Source organism: Nicotiana sylvestris, chromosome 5 (assembly GCF_000393655.2).
Source record: "Nicotiana sylvestris chromosome 5, ASM39365v2, whole genome shotgun sequence".
In the NCBI taxonomy this organism is placed as follows: Eukaryota; Viridiplantae; Streptophyta; class Magnoliopsida; order Solanales; family Solanaceae; genus Nicotiana; species Nicotiana sylvestris.
In genome coordinates this window covers 16887898-16910559 of record NC_091061.1, presented here as the reverse complement: position 1 = coordinate 16910559, position 22662 = coordinate 16887898, and the positions used below count along the sequence as shown (strand labels likewise).

The 22662-nt window shown below is 34.7% G+C and overlaps 1 long non-coding RNA gene across 1 annotated transcript; it reads left to right on the top strand.

Moving 5' to 3' along the window:
• Positions 1 to 7284: 7284 nt before the first annotated feature.
• On the top strand, positions 7285 to 8586 carry LOC104214143 (uncharacterized). The gene is made up of 2 exons (XR_011400027.1): positions 7285 to 7669; positions 7757 to 8586. It is a non-coding gene; the product is annotated as an uncharacterized lncRNA (long non-coding RNA).
• The last annotated feature ends 14076 nt before the right edge of the window (positions 8587 to 22662 follow it).

The following is a 22662-nucleotide window of genomic DNA, read 5'->3' as shown; positions in this document are numbered from 1 at the left end:
TTAATATTTTTTCGGAATTTTTTCTTTCTCTCTTAAATATTCAGCTCTTTTTTTCTCTCTCTATCTATCTGTCCGTTTTTTTTCTTATTCTCCTCTTCTTATTCCCTCCCCATAAAAATCTGATCAAGACCTCCTATTTATTTCCCATCCCAAACCCTTTAATCCATTAATAAAACCACACTTTCTCCTACCAAACCCATTATCTTCCCACTCATCCCCACTACATTAAACTAATATATCAAACCAACCCATTACATCTTGTCCTCCATGCCTACCATAAACAATTACCATATTCCCCTCCACTACATTTTGTCTTGTCCCCCATTTATATTAAACAACTATATCACCCACACCCCATTACATTTTGTCCTCCATGCTTAACATAAAGAATTATTCAAAAATGTTCAATTACCAAACTACCCCTCCGACCTTATTGCAATTACCAATTTACCCCTGAACGTACTGCAAATTACCAAACTACCCCCATCAGCTCTAACCAATCAATTAATCAAACTTAACCAAAATATAGCCAATATGACCAACTTCTAACAATGTTCAACAACAAACAAACCTACTTTCAGATTCAACAACAACAACAACAAACAACTATATTCAGATTTCTAAATTCAATAATCATTTGAACTTAAAATTAAATCTAACAACATTACAACCAACAATTTCTATATTAAAACTTAAACAAGATCATGAAGCAAACTGAAGAAATAATCATAAATGATAAACAACAAACAAGAAAATCAAACTTATACTAATTTCGGATTCAAGAATAATCAAACAAAGTATGAACATAAATGAAAAGATTCAACAACAATAACAAGCAAGTTTTATTCAAATTCGAATTAAACATGTATTAAGCTTAAACAAAACAAATAAACTTATTCAAATCACTAAACTTCAAATAATCAATTGATCTTTTAAAATTAAATCCAACAAAATTATAACAAAGATACATGATTCCAAAAAATTAAAATATAACTTCACATTAAATCACTGAATTAACAACGAACTTCAAACAAAAAATGAACATGAATTAAATCTATATTAACAACAAACAACGGATTCAAACGATTTAAGCTAACACTTTTCTATATTAAAACTAAATCCTCTTAAAATTAATAAAACAAACTGAAAAATAATTTAATTGAATCTTCAACTTAAATCTATCAACAATATAATTAATCAAACTAACAATTTCTACAAAAACAAACAAGAAAAACAAAACAACTGAATAAAAATAAAGAATCAAACATTTAATGATTTCATATCCGAAAAATATCGAACAAATTACGGATGGGAACGAAACTTAAACCAACTAACCGGATCGGAACGATGATGAACTCGAACGAAAACAAATCTGCCCGGAAACAAATATCGCACCAAAACAATTTGACGCCAAAGACGATCACGAACGGACAAATGAAGAACTTGAAGGAGAAGTAACGGACAGCAGCAGCGCGGGCAGCAGCGTACGAAGAGAAGAAGACGTAGCAACAGTAGATGTTGGACGAAGCAGTCACGCAGCAGCCATAGCAGAAGCGTGAGCAGCCAGCAGCAACAATGGCGGAACTGGAGGATGTCGCAACAACAGCAGCTCGATGAGGCAGCTGGAATAGAGCAGCAACGATGACTCAAAACAGTAGCAGCTCGACGAGGCAGCTGGAAGGAGGAAGAGAAGCAGCAGCGACGCAGCAAGAGGGTGTCGAGCTCAAGCTCGAAGAAGATGAAGCAGGCAGCGATGGGGTTTGTTTGGATACAGCGAAGAAGAAATCAAAAGCAGCTGAAGATGAAGCGGCAATGGTGATGAAGAAAGCATAAAGCAGCCAACGCAGCTGTGAAGCAACTCTTCGAGGGTCATTTGGTTTTTTTTCTTTTTTTTTTTTTGTCGAGGGTTTTCCGGAGGAGAAGAAGACGAAGCAACGGCGGAGGAGCTGGTCGTGAGGCGGAGGCTGGTGGACTGGAGGGTGGTCGACGTTGGGCAGCCATGGCTGGAAGGTTTGGAGCTTTGGGGAAGATGAAGAGAAAGAAAAGGGGGCGGATAGCTTAGCATTTTTTTAGGGTTTTCTTTTTGTTTGTTTTGTAAAAATGTAAGATAATAGGGGTGTTGGGTATTTGGATTATGGACCGGGTCGACCCGGTTTAAAATGGACCGGGTCATGGGGAAGGTTGGGCAATTTTTGGGCCTGTGGCTTGAATTTGAAGAAGAGGCCCAATTCCGATTTTTCTTTGTATTTTTGCTCTCTTTTCTTCTTTTATTTTTCTAAAACTAAATTCTAAAAATGCTTAAATTATCATATAGAACTAAATTAAGTTATGAAAGCGCAAATTAACTCCCAATAACAATTAACGCACAATTAAGTAATAATTAAGCATAAAATTGTATATTTGGACATTAAATGCTAAAAATGCAAAAGATGCCTATTTTTGTAATTTTTATTTTTTGTAAAACAAACTTAATTACTAACAATTGTAGAATTAAATCCTACATGCAAAATGCGACACATTTTTTTTTTGTATTTTTATTAATTTAACAAATAAACATGCACAGACAAATACAAATAATTATTCAAAAATATCACAAAATTGCACGCCAAGGAAAATCATTTTATTTTTGTTTTTTTGGAGTAATTCTCATATAGGGAAAAAATCGCGTGCTTACACTCGGTTAGCTAAATAAGGTAAGAAAACAAAGTAAAGTTGAAGCATATGGAGACAATCGAAAATCAGTACATAGCAAATCAGGGAGTCAAGGATTTCAAAATCACTGATTTAAGGAGAGTGACATGGGTTCTCAAGAATAAACAAGTAAACCAAGTTAAAGACAAGAGAATCGAAAGTCTAAGGGGAAGTTTTTAAACCAATTAAAAAAATAGGGAAATCAGTAAAACAAGGAAAGAATCAATTACACGAGTGCAATCAGAATTACATGGGAGGTTTGAAATCTGTCCAAAATTGAAGGTCATTTTAGAGGGGAATTTAGCATATAAAAGAGTGCATAAACATTAGGCATGCGAGGCTGAACTTGTGACAAAGAGAATAACAATCACAAAATCAGTAGATAATGAATTATCGCAACATGGTAGTCACATAGGTCAACTTAGTAATAAGAAAAAAGGGTATTAGAAGCATGCAGAAGTCCGGGTAAAAAGACTTTTTCTGAAAAATATAGTCTAGTTTCAATGCTTGCAAGAAACCAAATCACACAGAGAAACAAAAGTTGAACAAAAAAAGACTTCGAATCCAGTCGAGCTAATTCAAACAGATGAAGCAGTTTTCAGAAGTTCGAATAGGTCCAGAGAAATTAGGGTTTTGAAATTAATCGAATTCAGAGCATGATGAACAAGTAAATCACATAGCAAGTAGTCTCAGGGCTCGAATGAACCCAAAATTTTAGGGTTTTCACCATCAATCGAGTTCTAGAGATGAAAAGCAAGTAAATCGGACAAATACTAACAAAATAAATTCAGAAATCTCAAAAGGTCAAAACCCTTAACATGCAAACTCGAGTAAAAGAACAACATAAGGAAACACAGTAGAACATGTTAGAAAATCAGAGAAAGCTTCGAAATAACTTAACAGAAACTCAAATCGGAAAAGATAAGGGTTCTTGAAGGTAGAGTTTTGAAAGAAACCTTGAGAAAGCGTTTAAAAGTTTAAAGTAAACACAGATCTAAAATAGATCTAAAGAAATCAGAAGAACCTCAAAGGTTAGGGTTTTAGAAGAACCCCAGATGGTGAGAAAGGCTTGGAAACCATCGATCTAAGCAGGAGAAGTCAAGAGTCCGGCTTGAATAGCCATGGCTTTCAGGAGCAAAGTCAAAGTTGACTGGAGACAGCCATAAGAACTGAAATCGACCAAGGTATGGACTGAGCTTTCCTGATCTGGCCTTGAAACCATAGTATTCGAACACGTAGAAGCCAAGGGAAGTGGATACAGGCCTCCAATGGCTTCGGAGGCCATGGATTTGGGAGATTTTCAGGTAGTAATTGAGGGCGGCATCTAGGGTTTGAGAGGGGATTGAGAGATGATTGAGAGAGAAGGGGGTTCAGAGGCGGTTGTAGGCGAGAAATGGTTAGGGTTTGGGGGTAGTTAGGAATTAATTTAGGAAAGGGTTGGTGGTAGTTGTTGATCATTTTGATCAACGACATGGATTGAATGGGTAGGTAGGGGATCCGAGCGAGTTGTTCTAATTGGGTTGTGGGTCGGGTATGGCTAGGATTTGGGCTGGGTAATTGGGTTTAAAATTGGGGTTCAATTCAGGCTACGACTGAAACACAATTGGGCTATATTTTAAATAGCCAAACTTCCCTTATTTATTTTATAAGAAATAGTAAAATAATTTCTGAAAATAAATTAAAAGTATTAAAATGATTAATAACACATAATTGTCAAATTAAAAATATTGGACCTAATTTTTATAGACCTAAATGTAATTAATCTAAAAGAGGCTAATATTGCAATTATATGCAATTTAGCTTTAAAAATACTAAATAAGTTTGTAAAAATATGCAAAAATTATATTAGCTATATTTTAGTATAAATATTAGAGTACAATAAATGAATCACCAAAAATAATAATTATTGGATTTTTTTCTGGATAAGATAGGGCAATAAATTGATTTAAAAATCTTTAAAAAATTAAGAAAAAATAATAAAACATTTGGACATACTTATATATGCATACATATGCTATTTTGAAAGTATTTTTCATATTAAAAATATATAGGAAAAAATTGGGTATTAACATATACCACATAATATGGATAAACAAAGCATAAAGAAGCAAAAATGGGGAAAACGGGGTCGTAACTCATGAGACGACTGGCCGGGTCGTCACATAGACATAACATTCCCGATATTGATCGGGAACCCCGCCATAATAGAAGCCACCAATATTGACCGGGAGACCGACAAAGAGTTTTCATGGGCAGTGGGGTCCAGCCTGCTGCACACAAAGGTCTTCCACCCTTTTGCCTCAAAATTCAGAGTCTTCCTCAAAATTTGAACTCCTGATATCAACCATGCTAGGGTGGTGCCCCGGAGTGCCAGGTATTCTGCTAACCACGGACGGGCTGCCTCATTCAATGCCACCTTTTTCAAGTATAATGATTCATCTTCCTCAGGAAAGCCCAAGTAGTTATTAACTGTCTTCCCATCCAACTTCACTGTCAAATTACGCACCTTAGTCACTTTAGTTCCCTTTTTTATGTGGGCGACATTTGCGTAAAACTCCTTGACTAAGTGCTCGTTTGCAATGATTCATCTTCCTCAGGAAAGCCCAAGTAGTCATTAATTGTCTTTCCATCCAACTTCAATGTCAAATTACGCACCTTAGTCACTTTAGTGCCCTTTTTTATGTGGGCGACATTTGCGTAAAACTCCTTGACTAAGTGCTCGTTTGCATCCGAGACTTTTCTTGTAAAATATTCCCAGCCTGGTAGCTCTCTAAATTGCCTCTTCACATTAGGATTGTGAGGAAGAAGGTCCCTCTCAGTGAATTTTCGCTCAAGGATCAATTTCCTCTGGGCCACCACTCTCAGAACTTGTGGTATGCATCACTCCTTTGCCAAGCCTCCGGGTTTCTAGTTCTTTCCTCTCCCCTATTTGGGGTTCTCCCCTTTCTTTTTCATCAATGGGATCCTCACCGGGTGTTGAAGTTGTAGGTAGAGTAGAGGCTGCACTATCACTGCTCTCTGCTAAGCCCTCAGACAACTCAGAAGAAACTTGAACTGAAGCATGAGCTAAATCTTGAACTGAAGTAGGAGAGGCCGGAGGTGTAGGTGAATCTCTCAACCTAAATCTCTCCGGGAAGTTAGGCACATACTCCGGCACTGAATCAGACTCAGATGCCTCCCGGGAGGGTAAATACTCACTTCCCTCTGAATGGGAAGCAGCTCTATCTGCAGCCTTGATTTGTTTTCTGGTTTCCCCAATTGCTTTCCGAACCTGTGGGGTCAATTTTATCATTCCTCGTCCCCTACCTCGGGAGGACTCCCCTTTTCCTTTCTGTTTGTCACTACCTCCTCTTGATTTAACCATTGTCTGCAAGGAGAATTCAATTAATGTTTGTTAGTATCAATACCAGAAGAAGCAGTGAAGAGTATGATTGGAAACAGTTGATTGTGGACCGCATAAAATGCATTGTGGCCGCAATGAAGCTACCGCAGCCGCAAAGAATCAATCGCGGGCGGCGGTGCTTGAATTTCTAGAATTGCATCCACTCTGTTCTTTGCCACCGCGGACCACGATAAAAGCGCTGCGGTCGCGGTGGGTCTATTGCAGTCGCGGTGGATTTACTCCTGTAGTGGTGCTTTGACTTGTTCTTGGCACTTGTGCAGGTTTCACTCCTTTTTGAGCTGGTTTTGACTTCCTTGTGACTTTTTGACCAAACACTGCAAACAAGCACAACATGTAAGCTTTCAAAATTAGTTGTGTACACTTTTAATCCAAAATTCAAGTAAAAAGGAGTAAAAAATAGACTAGAATCCCTAGTTATCAATACCTACCTCGCAAACGCGTAAGAGGAAACCAGCAACAGTAAAAACCAGCAGATCAATTAACTCTCAATGGCCATAAATGATCTGTTAACCACCCGAAACTCACCCGAGACCTTTAGGACTTCAACCAAATATGCCAACACATCCCATAACATCATTCAAACTTAGTTGAGCCTTTGAATCACTCAAAACAACACCAAAACACCCAATCACCCTCGGATTCAAGCCTAAGAACTTAGAAACTTCCAAATTCCACAAACAACGTTGAAACCTATCAAATCACCTATGAATGACCTTTGCACACACATCGCAAATGACAATACTAACCTACTCCACCTTTTGGAATTCCATTCCAGCCCCGATATTAAAATTTTCATTGTCGACTTAGAAACGCCAAATTTCCAATTTCGCCAATTCAAGCCTAATTCTACCACAGACCTCCAAATCACATTCCAGATGCGTCACCAAGTCCAAAATCACCTAACGGAGCTAACCAATTCATAAAAATCCAAATCCGAGATCTAATACTAAAAAGTCAAAACTTGGTCAAACTTTTCAAATTTAAAGCTTCAAACTGAGAATCATTCTTCCATATCTATTCCGAGTAATCTGAAAACCAAAACTGATGATTTACATAAGTCATAATACATCATACGGGGCTAGTCATGCCCAAAAACTGGCGAGCAAAGTGCAAATACTTAAAACGACCAGTCGGATCGTTACAAGTAATTAATGTGTTTCCTTTTTTTAAAAAAATCCTTTTAATTGTAATTTTATGTTGTTTAATAAACTTATATGTTGTTTAAAACTTATCCTCACTTCAGCGTTATTTGACTTTTGGACCTTGAATATTGTTTTCTCCAGATCAAATATGGGGAGATCTACCAATACAACAGAAGATGACACCTTTAGAAGCAATTCTCCCATCCCCCTTCTATTAATCTTTGCTTCTTGTCACTTGGGCTGAATCAGTCACTCTTATATACTCCTTAACCAATGATTACACTTAGAAATTGTGTAAAGAAACTACAACTCTTGAAGACTCCCGATGAGCATCAATGTAGACTTGACGAAGTTCCAAAAATACATGTGGATCTAAAAATAGACCCAAGCTACGAGTCCGAGAATAAGGATAGTGAAAGTAATGATAGACGAGGTTCTATTAGTTCCCTTTTCTTCTTCATCTGTTATAGTTAATACACCTTGTTGTTTATAATTTGGAAGTTGTTGTTTCTGTATGCAGATGTTTACATGAGGTCTAGAGATTCAAGTTTTAGCCTGAGAGGATGTACGCCAGTTTCTCCAAGAAGCAACTTTTCTCCAAAAGAATCCTGGGGGCTGTAGGAAAAGTTTCTTCAAAGAACTTGGAATTAAACAGGAGTTCCTCTGGTAAAAATGTTTTGAGCATAAGTGAAGACGGTGCGCATTCTGGAGGGGGACTGAATAAAGATACTTGGAATGAAGGAAGAGATAGAAAGACAGAATCTAAGAATCTGGAGAAGCCTACGTCTGCTGCTAATTCCGACCCAACTGAACGAAATAGCCAATTTTTGTCAAGAATGGAATCCTTTTCTGGTGCATCATCGGTAGGTTCTCCAGCTATACTCCAGAGTAAGGTTGCAGAAACTTCCATCATGATCAATGAAGCTGAAAATGTGTGGCATTACAAGGATCCTTCTAGTAAAATACAGGGACCATTTTATATGGTCCAGTTGCGTAAATGGAGCAATACAGGATACGACGGTCATCAGGTGAAGGCGGTCCCCTCGGGGGTGGATCACGATGAAGGGCGTTGATTGGTGGTTCAATGCGGAGGCAGCACTAGCGAAGGGGGGTATTCAGCAGCGGCTTCTTCGGCTGAGGAAAATGCGTATGACCACTGATGGAGAAGTAATTTAGGGTTTTGAGTGGCAGTGGTCTTGGGCTAGCCTTTTAATTAGTTTTAGGCTGTTAATTGTGTGATTTATTTTGTGGCTGACTATTGTCATTAGTTTTTAGAAATTTTACCTCCTATAGCAAACTATTACACTCTATTTATTATAAACCAAAATAATTTTAAAATATTATTACTTATAGCTACTTTTTCTCTTTTATATCAAATTAGGTATTAATTTTATACGTTGTCATTGAGGCGTGAAATACGTCAGTTATTTTTTCTCTCTCTCTTCCTTCTCTCTCTATCAGCAAGATTCTCAATTCTCTCTCTTCTCCTTCAAATCTCTCCCTTTTCCATGTAGGCAGTCGTTGTAGCAGCTATTTTGGTGGTGATGGTAGACTTTCTGAAGCGAAGAGAATAGAACTGAAGCGAAGAGGAAGTAGGAGAACAAATCTGAGGGAGTAGGCGAACAGATCTGGCAGATTGAGCTTTTGGAATTCTGAAGCAGAGTCGCCTGAGAATATTTGAGGGTCAAGTTTTTGTTCGCCTCCATTTTCAGTTTTAATATAATGTATACTATATTTTGCTTGGCCGAAAAACGCGATCTCCGATGAACTTTCTTATCTTCTTTGCTATTGAATAACATACAATGATATAAATATATTGTATTCTATATAAATATACTCAAATATATTATATTTTTGTATAACTACATTATTTTTTTATGTTGTATTTATGTATTTCGAAGGTCTGTATTTTTTTAATACATCTGAATATCAATATTTTGTGAATTTTTGTTGTTTGATGTTGTCGATTTGAATTTGTTGAATTGAATATAATGTATAATAGTGAATAATGAATATTAGTGAATTGAGTACAATGTATATAGTCGAATTGAATAGAACAGTATACATCCTATTTCTTGATTTTTTGTTGTTTGAATACAATTAAATTCAATATAATGAAATTGAATACAATTCAATGTTGGGGTTTCCGTTATTAAACACTCGTAATCACTATTTTTAGGCGGATTACCTCACTGTATCTATAAATACATTCGCGCGAATACATGGAATACAGAATTAAACAGCTGTAATTCCTATTTTTAGGCGGATTACCTCATTGTATTTATAAATATAGTCACGCGAATACGCGAATTAAACAGTTGGAATCCCTATTTTTTAGGCGTATTACCTCACTAGATTTATAAATACAGTCGCATGAATACATAAAATACAACACATTAGCAATGAATTTTTGTAAAATTGATTTTGTTGAGTTAAATTAGGACTGATACACATTAATTGATCCAATTTCCGTTATTAAACAACTGAAGTCCCTACTTATTAGGAGAATTCCTCTAATGTATTCATGAATACAGTAGCGAGAATATAGTGAATACAGTCCGATAGCAACAAAATATTAGCTATAGGAAGTAAATATGTATATGGTAGCTATAAGAAGTTAATAGCCACTAAACTATAGTGATTTCTGAAAATTTCTCTTTAATTTTTCACGGATGGCTACAAATGAAGTTTGTTGTTTCTTTAATTTAATTACCTTGAATAGTCGTCCACTCAATTGCATAAACTAAAAATAGTCGTTGAATATATAAATTATAATATATTCGTATAATCCATGTATAATATGCATGTTACATATGTACAATCAATATACATTTAATATATAATATATGACATGTTAGGAAAAGTAAAAAGTGGATCTGATCGGCTAACTAAGGATGTGCACGGATCGGATCAGATCGGATCAGATTTAGCACATTTCGAATTCGGATTTTAAAAAATGCAATCCGAATCTGATCCGAATTGTATCAAATCGGATCGGATCAAATTTTAAACTTTGGATCGGATCGGATTTCGGATCGTATTATTACGCCTCAAAGTTACAAACTAATATGTATATTTTCATTGTAAAAGAGGCAATACATTAAGAAAAATTCATGTTTATGCAATTATAAGAGTACTATGGTGCCAATATAGTTAAATCTATCAATTGTAAAGGTAATAACTTTGAGGAAGATGTAAAGGAAGTACTAACTATCCGAAATTAAAGTGTAATATTTATAAACTGCCTAATAATTTCAGATTTCGGATCGGATCGGATTAAAATATACCAATCCGAAATCCAAAATTTTAATAAATACAATCTGAAATCCGATCCAATTCGAAATTCGAAATTGAATGGATCGGTTTGGATTTCGGATATCCAATTCGAATGAACAGCCCTACGGCTAACTGTCTTAAGATCCAAAAAATAAATGGGGTTTTTACCTAACTATACTATAATAGAAACTTATTTACTACCTTTATTTAGGTTACTTATTAATTACTTTGTATATCTATATTTACTAGTTATATACAACACCATAAAAATGAAGAAATTCAAGATCCCTTAAATCTAGCCTATCAGTTACATGACACTCAACCCTCGTTTCCAATAATTCCTCCTACATTTAAGATTGGCCAAAATCTTAGATAGGCCCTTAAACTTGATACCTTTTGTAAAATAAACATATAAACTTTTAGGGTGACCAGATAGACACTTAAACTCGGCCAAAGTGTAAATTTTAAACACCTCTGTCCATCTTGGCATACCGCGTGTTGTATGTTTACTTATGAGCGCGTGAGAACTAATTTAAAGTTGTTGACTCACAAAATTAACGGTAAAAAAGTCTCTTTATATAACCCATACCCTATATACTTTTCCCCAACTATTAAAAAAAAGCCCTAGCCCCTAATATTCCTCTTCACCATTGCTGAAAACACCATTGAAGCTAAAAATAATTACAGAAGTCATTTTGTGTGTTTTCTTCTACTTCTATCTTAAATCACAGTAAAAGCTTCCATATATTTTTCTCTATAACATGTTATCTTCCTTCTCCAAACAAGTTGACGATGAGGCTAAGTAATGGGGTATTTAATCATTTTTGTTTTTGTTCTTGTTCGAAGAATGTTTCTAATCCATGTGAGGAATATTTTGTACTGCAACTTTGTTTTTAGCTTTTTGACAGCAGCAACAATAGGCATTAACATATTGTTTACTCCCTGCAAATTACTTGGTTTTTAATATCCAGAACAACTAAAGTTGAAGAAGCAACATAATAACATCCTAAACATTAATACACACTGTGCATAAGCACTTAGTTTACATAAGTCTATCATAAATTAATTCCAAAAGGTTTAACCACCACATCTTCACTAGGTCATTCTTTCTTTTGATGAAGTAGCTTTTCCCAATTTATTTTAGCACTTGTAATAATATTTCTGTGATGTTTGAAGTTGGGAAGTGGTGATAGCTTTCTTGCCCTTTCATTTGAGACCATGAGGTATTATTTGGGATGGGAGCTGGGTCTCAGAAAGCGAAGAGAGAGAAGATGAAGTAATGAGAGGTATTATTTGGCCTTAAACTATTATTTGCTAACATGGAAAAGAAAATATACGTGTTAATATATTATTCGTTCATTTGCCAATGTAAGTGGCTTTTGGATCTCACGCACAATGTCTAACATAGAGAGGTGCTTGAAAATTACACTTTGGCCGAGTTTAAGGTCGCCCTAAAAGTTTATATGTTTATTTTACAAAAGGAGCCAAGTTTAAGGGGCTTTCTAAGATTTTGGCCTTCAAGATTCTTTACTTTTCTAAATGATTACAAAAATATCTTTTCTCTCTCTTAATAATTACCCAAAATTATTCTTACCCACGGTAAGAAATCTTGCTTACCCAAAGTTATTCCCCCCCACCCCACCCCCACCAACCCGAAATTGGAGATCTTCCAAAGTTTTTGAAATTCAATCTCTATTTTTTATTGATATAATATGACAAAATTCGAAATATTGCTCTAGAATCAAGTTGTGGGTAAGTTTTGATTCTTATTTCTTTCTTTTTAAAATCTTTATTGTATGTGACTTGTATATGATACATCAATACCCAAAATAATACTCACTAATACAATTATAATACGATTATATAAAATTTTAGCGTAGAGTTGTGATTGAAACTTGAAGAAGATGAAGATCATAATTGTGTCATAATTTTTCAGAATGTATCGCGATTGTATTATAATTGTGTATGTATCATAATTGTTGCAGGAATTATATTACAAATGTATGATAACTGTATATTCATTGTATATTGTTAAGGGCAGTTGTGCGTTCGTGACGAATTTCACAATTTTGTATCACAAGTATGATAATTGTATATTAATTTATTAGTATTGTATCAGGTATTATTTTGGGTATTAATATACCAGATACAAGTTAGATACAAGTATGATACATTTATGTTTTTAGGCATTGATGTATCTGATACAATTCAAATACAATTATGATACAATTATCATACAATTATCATAAAATTTTAGAATATTTTTTTATAATATAAAGTTGTCGATAATGGTGGTAAGAGAGAAGATGGAGATTCTAGGCCTAGATTAAGGGATTTTGATGTAAAGAAAAAGAAGAGAGAAGAGGAAAGGGGGAAAAACTATAATTGAATGCACTAATATGGGATGGGAGTCTTTTAAGAAGCAATATAATTTGTAAGAAAAATCTAGACACTTATTAAAAACTTTAAAATATAAAAAATATAGATAAATAAATTTCTAATATAGTATAGCTAAGTAAAAATCCCTAAATAAAGGGACAGAATGAACTTTCTGAAGCACACTGATTGGGTTTAATGAAAATGTCCAGTGCACAATAACGGGGCTTAAAAAATTAGGTCTAGTGCACAATACAATGAGTGGGCTTAATGAATTTAGGTGTTCATCATCATAAGGCACAAAGATTGAAATTTTAATGGAAAAAATACTAAAAAGAAATGTTGAATATATAATTTAAGTAAAAAAAATTGTACTTTTTAAAACAGATAATAGATTAAACTTTTAGATCAGATGATTATTTAAGTCAATACAGTATTAGAGTATGCGTATGTTTGGATTCAAGTCTGACTACCACCTACTATCAAAAGTAGGGGTGTACAAATCGAACCGGAAAATCCCACCAAACCGAAAAGTCAAATCAAACCGATTAAAAAACCTGACTAGGTTTGGTTTGATTTGGTTTGGCATTGAGTAAAAACCCGAACAAAACCGACACACACACACACACACACACACACACACACATATATATATATATATATATATATATATATATATATATATATAATTTTTATATATACTTTTAAGACTTTATATATAATTTTCTTTACAAAAATTCTAGAAATATTTGGGATTCTCTTATGGGGATGTAATATTTATGAATTACTTTATTTTTATTAACCTTAAGTAATGAGTTATATGATCACTTTCTTATCAAGTGTTACTGAAATGAGTCAATCTTTTTGTTCTTCTATATTCATATGTCAATATTTATTAAATTTTTATATCTTTTTCGAATTTAAAGTGGTATTTCGACAATCTAAAATTAATTAGAACATATCATTAATTAGGTATCATATTGATTTTTATGTCTAATTAGTAAATTCGTTTAATCTTGAAAGTATACATCAACGAAAAATTATTGTAAGACGACTAAAAAAGTAACTATCATGTGTTATTAAAAAAAATCTCCCATAAAACTATTTTAGTAGATCATATGTTTGTCATTTTTTTTATTTTTACAAAAACATATGCTTACTTATAAAAATATTAACAAAATAAGATTGAAATAATATTCATCTAACAAAAAAACCGAAAAACCCTAAAAAACCGACAAAATCGAACCGATCCAAACCGATATAGTTGGTTTGGTTTGATTTTAATAAAAACCGAACCAACTCTATCCATGTACACCCCTAATCAAAAAAACTACCTGAGTTTTTCTGAGAGAAGTTTTTTTTTAACTCGTAACCTTAAGATTGGCAGTGAAAGGTGTTTACGACTTGATTAACTCTCTCTCATCTTACCAATGGAGTTGATTTTATTAAAAAGCAAAGTTGGAAGCTTATGAGACAGAGAAAGCTGGGAAATGAGATGAACTAAAGAATCAAATGCGCAACATAATGTTGGTTGGTCAAATTCAAATTCCAAGAAGCCATAAATGGTTTAATACTAAAACCCACAAAAAATCATTGAAGCTAAATGCTCAGTACTGATATATTTAGTGATTTTGGTCCAAATGGTCCAATATTTCTTCTTCAAGCCAATCATGCTTTGACCATTTATGTCCCTTCCAATTCTTCCTATAAGGATGCAACTGAACTTTTGACCATGATATCAGTTCATGGTGCTCACCCCTTATTAATGTGCTTTTTTATTTCTCTTACTATCAACAAATATTTAGTCGCACTCCGTGTTTACATGGATGATAGGCTATAATTACGTATTTTAGTCGATTATTACATTTCAATTCACTGCACTTCAGTTGAGTTTGTGCTTTAATCGCTAGTGTTTTGCACTAATTGTGTGATTTATGCCTTATAGGAGTGATTTCGAGCTATGTAGATGTTATGGAATGAATTCAAGTGATTTGGAGCTTTTAAGTCTAAGTAAAAGCCCAAGGAATTAAGTCGGGATCATGTTCGGGGATCAACGAATGATAGTTAAGAACGAACGAAGAATCGAGTAGGCATATTGCGCACTGTCTAGTAAAATGCACATAACTTTTCACTTAGAACTTCATTTGGGCTCTACAATATATGGTTGGAAATGCCTCGGGAAAACTAACTTTTCTCCAATTGAGATGTTTTCTTCATTTATGGATTCTATGCGAGATTTGATTAGTGTGAAATGTGATCCTGCCTCAGAAGGAAAAGTTATATGCTTAACACATAGAGTTCGATGTAGGTAAGGATGTGCTCCAAAATTTTCAATTCCACCTTATCGAACCCTACCCTCTTCAGTCAAATAGGGACGAGCTCTATCCACTGTCCCCAGAGTTGACCGACGATGTGAAGGAGAAGAATGCTACTCTATAATCGGTACAGTCCTCTTTCTGAAAGCTAAAAGAGCTACAACTTTTATGTTTTACGTTTTTCCAAATTCCAAACAGTCCGCGGTCAAATCCGCAGCCACGGACAGAACACTATGCAAAATCCGCAGTCAGATCCGCGGCCGCGAACGTCCTGACCTGGAAAAGTGTACTTTTTAGCGTAGGAGAAAGTATAATTGTTTGGGCCCGACTATACTTGGTATATATACATGAAAAAATGGTATTTTGAGCACCTTTGACATACTTTTTGACATAATTTAGACCTAAGGAGGCTAAGGAGACCGGTGATTCGACCTAAGGAGGCAAGAACACATTGGGAGCAAGGCGGAGAATTCTTCTACGAGTTTTTCACTTCCTTCTTTCTATTTCCATTATTGGTTATGAATTCTAGTATTTTAGTTATGCATACTATTATGAATAGCTAATTTGTTGTCTAGGGTTTTGATGGAACCTATTGAAGGATAATTTTTCTGTTACGTTAATATAGATTTGTTGTAGTATTTTCTCTATTTGTTCAGCTACGTTATTATTGTGGTTGGTTGAAGAGCTCTCAATCGACTGTGCCTATTTAGTGTGTATTACTCGGAAGAAAGTGCATATTTAGGTAGTTGTTGAACAATATCACTCTTAACGTATATGAGAGATCAATATGGAGGGTTTAAAAGTGGGATTAGGGATAATGAAATCTTGGGTGCGATCCGAGTTAGCCGTACTTAATGCCAGCTAGCGTAATTCGGGAGAATATGTCTAGTAAATTATGGTAATAAGAGAGTTACGACAGTCAGAGCGCTCATGATCGGTAGAGAATACTTAGGCGAATTTATAGAAAACATAGCGGAAAGGATTCCGACAATATGGGAAATCATAACTCTAGACCTCCTGAATCTTGTCTCTAACCCTTAGTATATTTAAATGTTAATTTACTATTTTAATTTGTTAGTTAATTAGTTAAACACAAGAATCTTAATACTATAAGTTAGGAATTGTTCAAGCTTGTCTTCTTGGTGATAGTGAACAGTTGTAGCTAAACCTTAGTTCTATGTGGGATTCGACTCAGGACTTGTAAACCAGATTATATGGATTGCTTAGTACTTTTTATAAGGCATAATTGGGCGTGATTAAATTTTGGCGTCGTTGCCGGGGAACTAACGGTGTAGCTGTAGGTGTACATCTTTCTAGATTGCAAGATTGAACTTTTATTTTCATTTTCTTGTATCTGATTATTTTTTATTTTTTTGACTTGAGAGACATGACATCTTGGAATTATGAGAGTTTTGATATTGGTAATTCTACTTTTGATCCTCCTTATGCATATTGTGGAGGAAACCACCCAGGGAAAAATTATCAAAATATTCCCTAGAGCGAGTTATGTTCACCAACTCAATCTTATGTGTGGAATGTGTGTGACATGTGTGGTGGTCAAGATGGTCACTTTCATGGTTGTGCTTATATTTCTTATCTTCCCCCAACCCCTTACTTTGATGGTTCTTTTTTTTCTTGTGAAGTTAATAGGAACAAAGAACCTAGAGAAGCTGACCTAAAGGAGATCAAAGATATATTAAAGTGGCATGTGGAACAATATGATGAGAAACCACGTCATATACAAAGGCAAGAGGCAACTATTCACAACTTGGAGGCTAAAGCAAATAAATTAATTGAACCTTGTAAAGCGTAACAAATTGACATTGTGGATAGTAACCAATATGAGTATACATTGGTTGCAGAAATTGCCATTATACTGGAGAATATAAAAAAAATATGGGGAGGAGCTAGAGGAGAAGGCCAGAGTAGAACACCAGCAATCAATCAAACTAGATTTTGAGGTTGCCGATGTCGTAGAAGAGATACTAGAGTCAACCAAGGATATTGAGAATACATATTTAGTTAACTCTAGTGCCATTAGTATTGAGGATGTTGACAATCCCAATGTTTATGTAGTTGAACGCATTGGTCCACACTCCAAGCATTTTTTCACATTGTGTTTGGAAGATGATATGGAAATAGAGTCGTCCGAGCCACTTGAGGAGTCAAGGAGTAAGGAACAAGATGCCTACGTTCTAGAATTCTTCGTGCCAGAAAGTCGGGAATACACATCTCATCCAAAGGTCAAGAAGTACAGAATACTACATTATTTTATTGGGCCAATCAGACCCACCCCAGGAGCATGATCACAGAGCAGAATAAAAACTTAGGGTCCAATTCATAAGTTCTAAGTGGACAGAAAGTGATTCACATCATGACGCGACGTTAAATCAAGCGCTTGTTGGGAGGCAACCCAGCTTTACTACGTTTTTTTATTTTTTTATTATTATTTTAAGTTATATTATTTTTGTAGTGTCGATTTTTGATTTTCTAGGAGCATAGAAAGCAAAGCTATTGGAAGGATGCAACAACAAACCAGATGGTTGGAACTAAGTATGAGGTACCCGCACGAAGGACCAAGCCTGGGAGAAGTCTGAGTACCCCATGAGCTGCTAGTACTTCAGCCTTTAGCCTACCAGGGAGTTTCTTTTACCCTCGTATTAGTATGGTGTGCATTGGGGATAATGCACAATTTTAAGTGTGGGGTCAGGAAATTGTCTGAGTGACTTTCTATGCTAATTTAGTTGTGTTAGTTTAATTGAATGCTTTTTTATTTTTTTAGAAAAACGAAAAAAATTGACTTTTCCCGACGATGGATATCCTAGACAATTTTTTTGAGGGATTTAAGTCTAAAGAAAAAAAAAGGACAAAAATATTTTCTTTGTAGGTAGTGTAGTAATTCCCCCTTGATTTTTCTTTATGTCGCGGTTCTTTTCCAAGGATTTTGTTTGAACCGGGTGTAGCTAGTTTTATTTTTATTTGGAATAAGAGCCATTGTGAGATGAATTAAATTGAAGCAATATCTCTTAACTTTGTTATGCCTTGAGAATATTTAGTATTTTGGTTGTAACGCTTAGACTCATTTTTGACTCTTGTATAAGTGCCTTAAATCGTATGATCTTAAATTTGCTTAACTGCTTTGACTAGAGTGTCTTGATAAAATCAATCCTGAATGAGTTATGTGCCATGTGTGTGTAAGGTTTTCTGTTATTCTGTGTGTGCATTTGATGTCTAGAACTTGCCCCGAGTGTTTACAAAGCGAAATAGTAGTTTTGTTCAGTTTTGGAAGTGATATAGGCGTTTCTTTATTGAGCTAGATATATATATTTTACCCGCCAAATTGTTATATATCGTAGTTAACCTCTTTGAGCCTATAATCCTTTTTCTTTAGCAACCACATTACAAGTTTTACCCATTTATTTGAATTAACCATCTATTTGAACCCACTAACCTCTCATGAGCACTTGGATTATTATGAAACGTGTAAAAGTTAAAGTGTAGGGCGGTTGGTTTGGCTTTTGAATGGGACTAATAAAATAAGGAGAAATGTGCACTGTTTTGAAAAAGTAAGAGCCACTTGAATTGGAAAAAAAAAAGAAAAATAATAGTTGTATTGTTGTGAAAAAAAATCCTTGATAAGTGGTGACTTTTGATGTAATTGTGCTTAAAGAAGTATGGAGTAGTATACATTGATGTGAAGGTGGAGTTTTGGTTTGACATAAGTATGGGCTTGAATGTTAAAGTATATGTATTAAAGTGCTTAGGGAGGTGTAGTCACTCTTATATCGAAATGTATCCTACCCGTCCCGCAACCTACATTACAATTAAATAAAGTCCTACTTGATCCTAGATGGAATAAGCTCGATTAGTAGAGTAGTACACTACGGGCAAGCATATGGTGCATCGTTTGTGGCATATGAATGTTGTTTCTGAGAGCGAATGAATTCTTCCTATCTTGAGTTCCTACGATCTTAAAATTTATTGTGTGTGGAACTAATCTCTTTTGTTGTGTGAGAGTACGTGATTCATGAAGGAAAGGTAATGTCAGTGACCTCTATGTTAGAGTATGTGGGTGAGTTGTGAATAATGCGTGGTACTAGTGAGTCAAATCTTGAGGTGAAGATTTTACGCTTTTGTGCTTAGTCTATTTTAAATATTCTTGGTGTGATGAGTTAGGAGAATTGTTTAAAAATGTCGTGTCTATATAAAGTGTAGTTTTATTGCTCGAGGGCGAGCAATGGTTTAAGTGTGGAGTATTGATGATAGGCTATAATTATGTATTTTAGTCGATTATTACATTCCAATTCACTGCACTTCAGTTGAGTTTGTGCTTTAATCGCTAGTGTTTTGCACTAATTGTGTGATTTATGCCTTGTAGGAGTGATTTCTAGCTATATAAATATTATGGAATGAATTCAAGTGATTTGAAACTTTGAAGTCTAAGTAAAATCCCAAGGAATTAAGCCGGGATCGTGTTCGGGGATTAACAGATGATAGATAAGAACGAACGAAGAATCTAGTAGGCATATTGCGCACTGTCTAGTAAAATGCATATAACTCTTTGCTCAGAACTCCATTTGTGCTCCACAATATATGGCTGGAAATCTAATTCAACGTGCTACAACTTTTACGTTTTACGTTTTTCCAAATTCCAAACAGTCCGCTGTCAGGTACGCGGTCAAATCCGCTATCGCGGACAGAACACTATGCAAAATCCGCAGTCAGATCCGCGGCCGCGGACGTCCTGACCTGGAAAAATTGTCCTTTTTAGCGTAGGAGAAGGTATAATTATTTGGGTCCGACCCTACTTGGTATATATACATGGAAAAATGGTATTCTGAGCACCTTTGACATACTTTTTGACATAATTTAGACCTAAGGAGGCTAAGGAGACCCGGGATTCGACATAAGGAGGCAAGAACACATTGGGAGTAAGGCAGAGAATTCTTCTACGAGTTTTTACTTCCTTCTTCTTATTTTCATTATTGGTTATGAATTCCAGTATTGTAGTTATGCATACTATTATGAATAGCTAATTTGTTATCTAGGGTTTTGATGGAACCTATTGGAGGATGATTTTTCTTTTACGTTAATACAGATTTGCTGTAGTATTTTCTCTATTTGTTCAACCACGTTATTATTGTGGTTGGTTGAAGAGTTCTCAATCGACTGTGCTCATTTAGTGTGTATTACTCAGGAAAGAGTGCATATTTAGGTAATTGTTGAACAACATCACTCCTAACGTATATGAGGGATCAATACGAAGGGTTTAAAGGTGGAATTAGGGATAACAAAACCTTGAGTGCGATCCGAGTGAGTCGTACTTAATACCAGCTAGCGTAATTCAAGAGAATATGTCTAGTAAATTGTGGTAATTACTCGGGAGAGAGTTACGGCAGTCAGAGCGCTCATGATAGGTAGAGAATACTTAGGCGAATTTATAAAAAATATAGCGGGAAGAATTACAGCAATAGGGGAAATCATAACTCTAGATCTCCTGAATTTTGTCTCTAACCCTTAGTATATTTAGTTGTTATTTTAATTTGTTAGTTAATTAGTTAAACACAGGAATCTTAATACTATAAGTTAGGAATTGTCCAAACCCTTCTTCTTTGTGATAGTGAACAGTTGTAGCTAAACCTTAATTCTTTGTGGGATTCGACTCCGGACTTGTAACCGAATTTTATTTGCAACGACCGCTTAGTATTTTTATAAGGCATAGTTGGACGTGATCAACATCAATTAAAATGAAAATATATATTAATTAACTATCGTTAGGTAATAAGATTGGTAGATGAAAACATGTCTCGTGGATTTATTGGATTGGTGTAAATATCGGGTGAAACACCCTCCGTTGTGTTTATGCCATTTTTTATATTCTCTCTTTTTCCTTTCTTTCTTTTCCTTTTTTTTAAAGATGCTGTGAAATTTCAGAAAAAAAGACTACGGAAATTAAGTAATCATATTATTTAAAGATTTTATATGAAATGGCAAAACATTGATGCAATGTGTAAAGAGGGTGTATAGAGCACACCTTTGCAGTTTATTCTCAATATTATCTTTTGATTACAGAAAATACTAAAAATATGAAATTAGAAGGCCTTTTGAGATAATTGTAGAATTTTTCCTTTCTCTTAGAGTTCGTGAAAATCACTCTTCATCAGAATGGTTATTAACGAAAGATATTTGGAAAAAGTCATCAAGAAAAATAAAGTTTTTCAAAAATATTACCACTAAAAATAGGAAGGAATTCTTCTAGGTTTATGCGTGCATGTCGAATTATTTCATCAAAAATTATGGAAAATTGTTTATCAATGAATACTTTAGCCAGATCATTCTAAATGCCATGCTTACACTTATGCAAAAATAAAGAAGACAAAGAATTTCTAAATTTAATCTTCTTAATTAAATATTCCATGTAAGTTTTTAATAGCTAATTTCAATATAAAAATGAATTAATTCGATTACAGCTGGGTCCAAATGGCAAAAATTGATATAAAAAAATAATAAGAAAGAAAGAAAAAGAAAAAAATTGTAGTACACTCTAGGTAATATTTGTACTACAAAGTATGCACCTAACATAAAAGTTTGTACGTGACCGTGCACATAAAACAATGTTGTATTTAAATCATTAAATCATTAAAAAAACAAACATAGAAATGAGAGCCAATTGATATTTGCCACCTCACATTTGTATTTAATGCACCACGCCAAAAAGAAAGAAAACTCAGCGCTTATCGTGGAGTCGCAGAAGCTTACGCCTAATGTTCCGCATGCGTTTAATGTCGAGGCACGGCATCTTGCAGGGTTGGGGTGGGACCCGAGCCGGACGGAAAAAATTTACTCACACTCAATTTACACCAAGCAAATAAATATATGTTATCTGTCTTACATAAAAATTATTTATCACTTAACGTAGTTAGGTGATATGCATCTACACTTTAGTTTGTGACTGTCATGGTTAAACTATTTGGTTTGGGGAAATACTAGGTGCGAGCAAGTATTGGTCGAGGCAGATGTAGTATCGTGGCAACGAGTTCATCTAAATTTAATTTTTTTGGATGTGCAATATAAATTTATATACAAAACTTTACTATATTTGAAACGGAATAAGTAGATCTAAACTTATTATTTAAAAATAATAATAGGTTCAATATTACAATTTTAAAAATTAAACTCATATAGCTTAATTCCTCGAACCTGTGACTTCTTGGTGATATGACTGTTGGACTTTAAGCATTGGGATTTAAAGACTTTAACCATTGGGCTTTAAAGTCTAAAAATGTAAATTGGGAAATGGTGGAAAATAAAATGGAGGGAAATGAAAATTTGAATCAAATGAACTTTTGTCATGAACTTTGTACCACATTGGTGAAAGACAACTACACTTGTCTGTATAAATATAGGATCACTTCTTACAGCTCTTAAAAGGAGTTGAAAAGAATGAACCCTCGCGCCG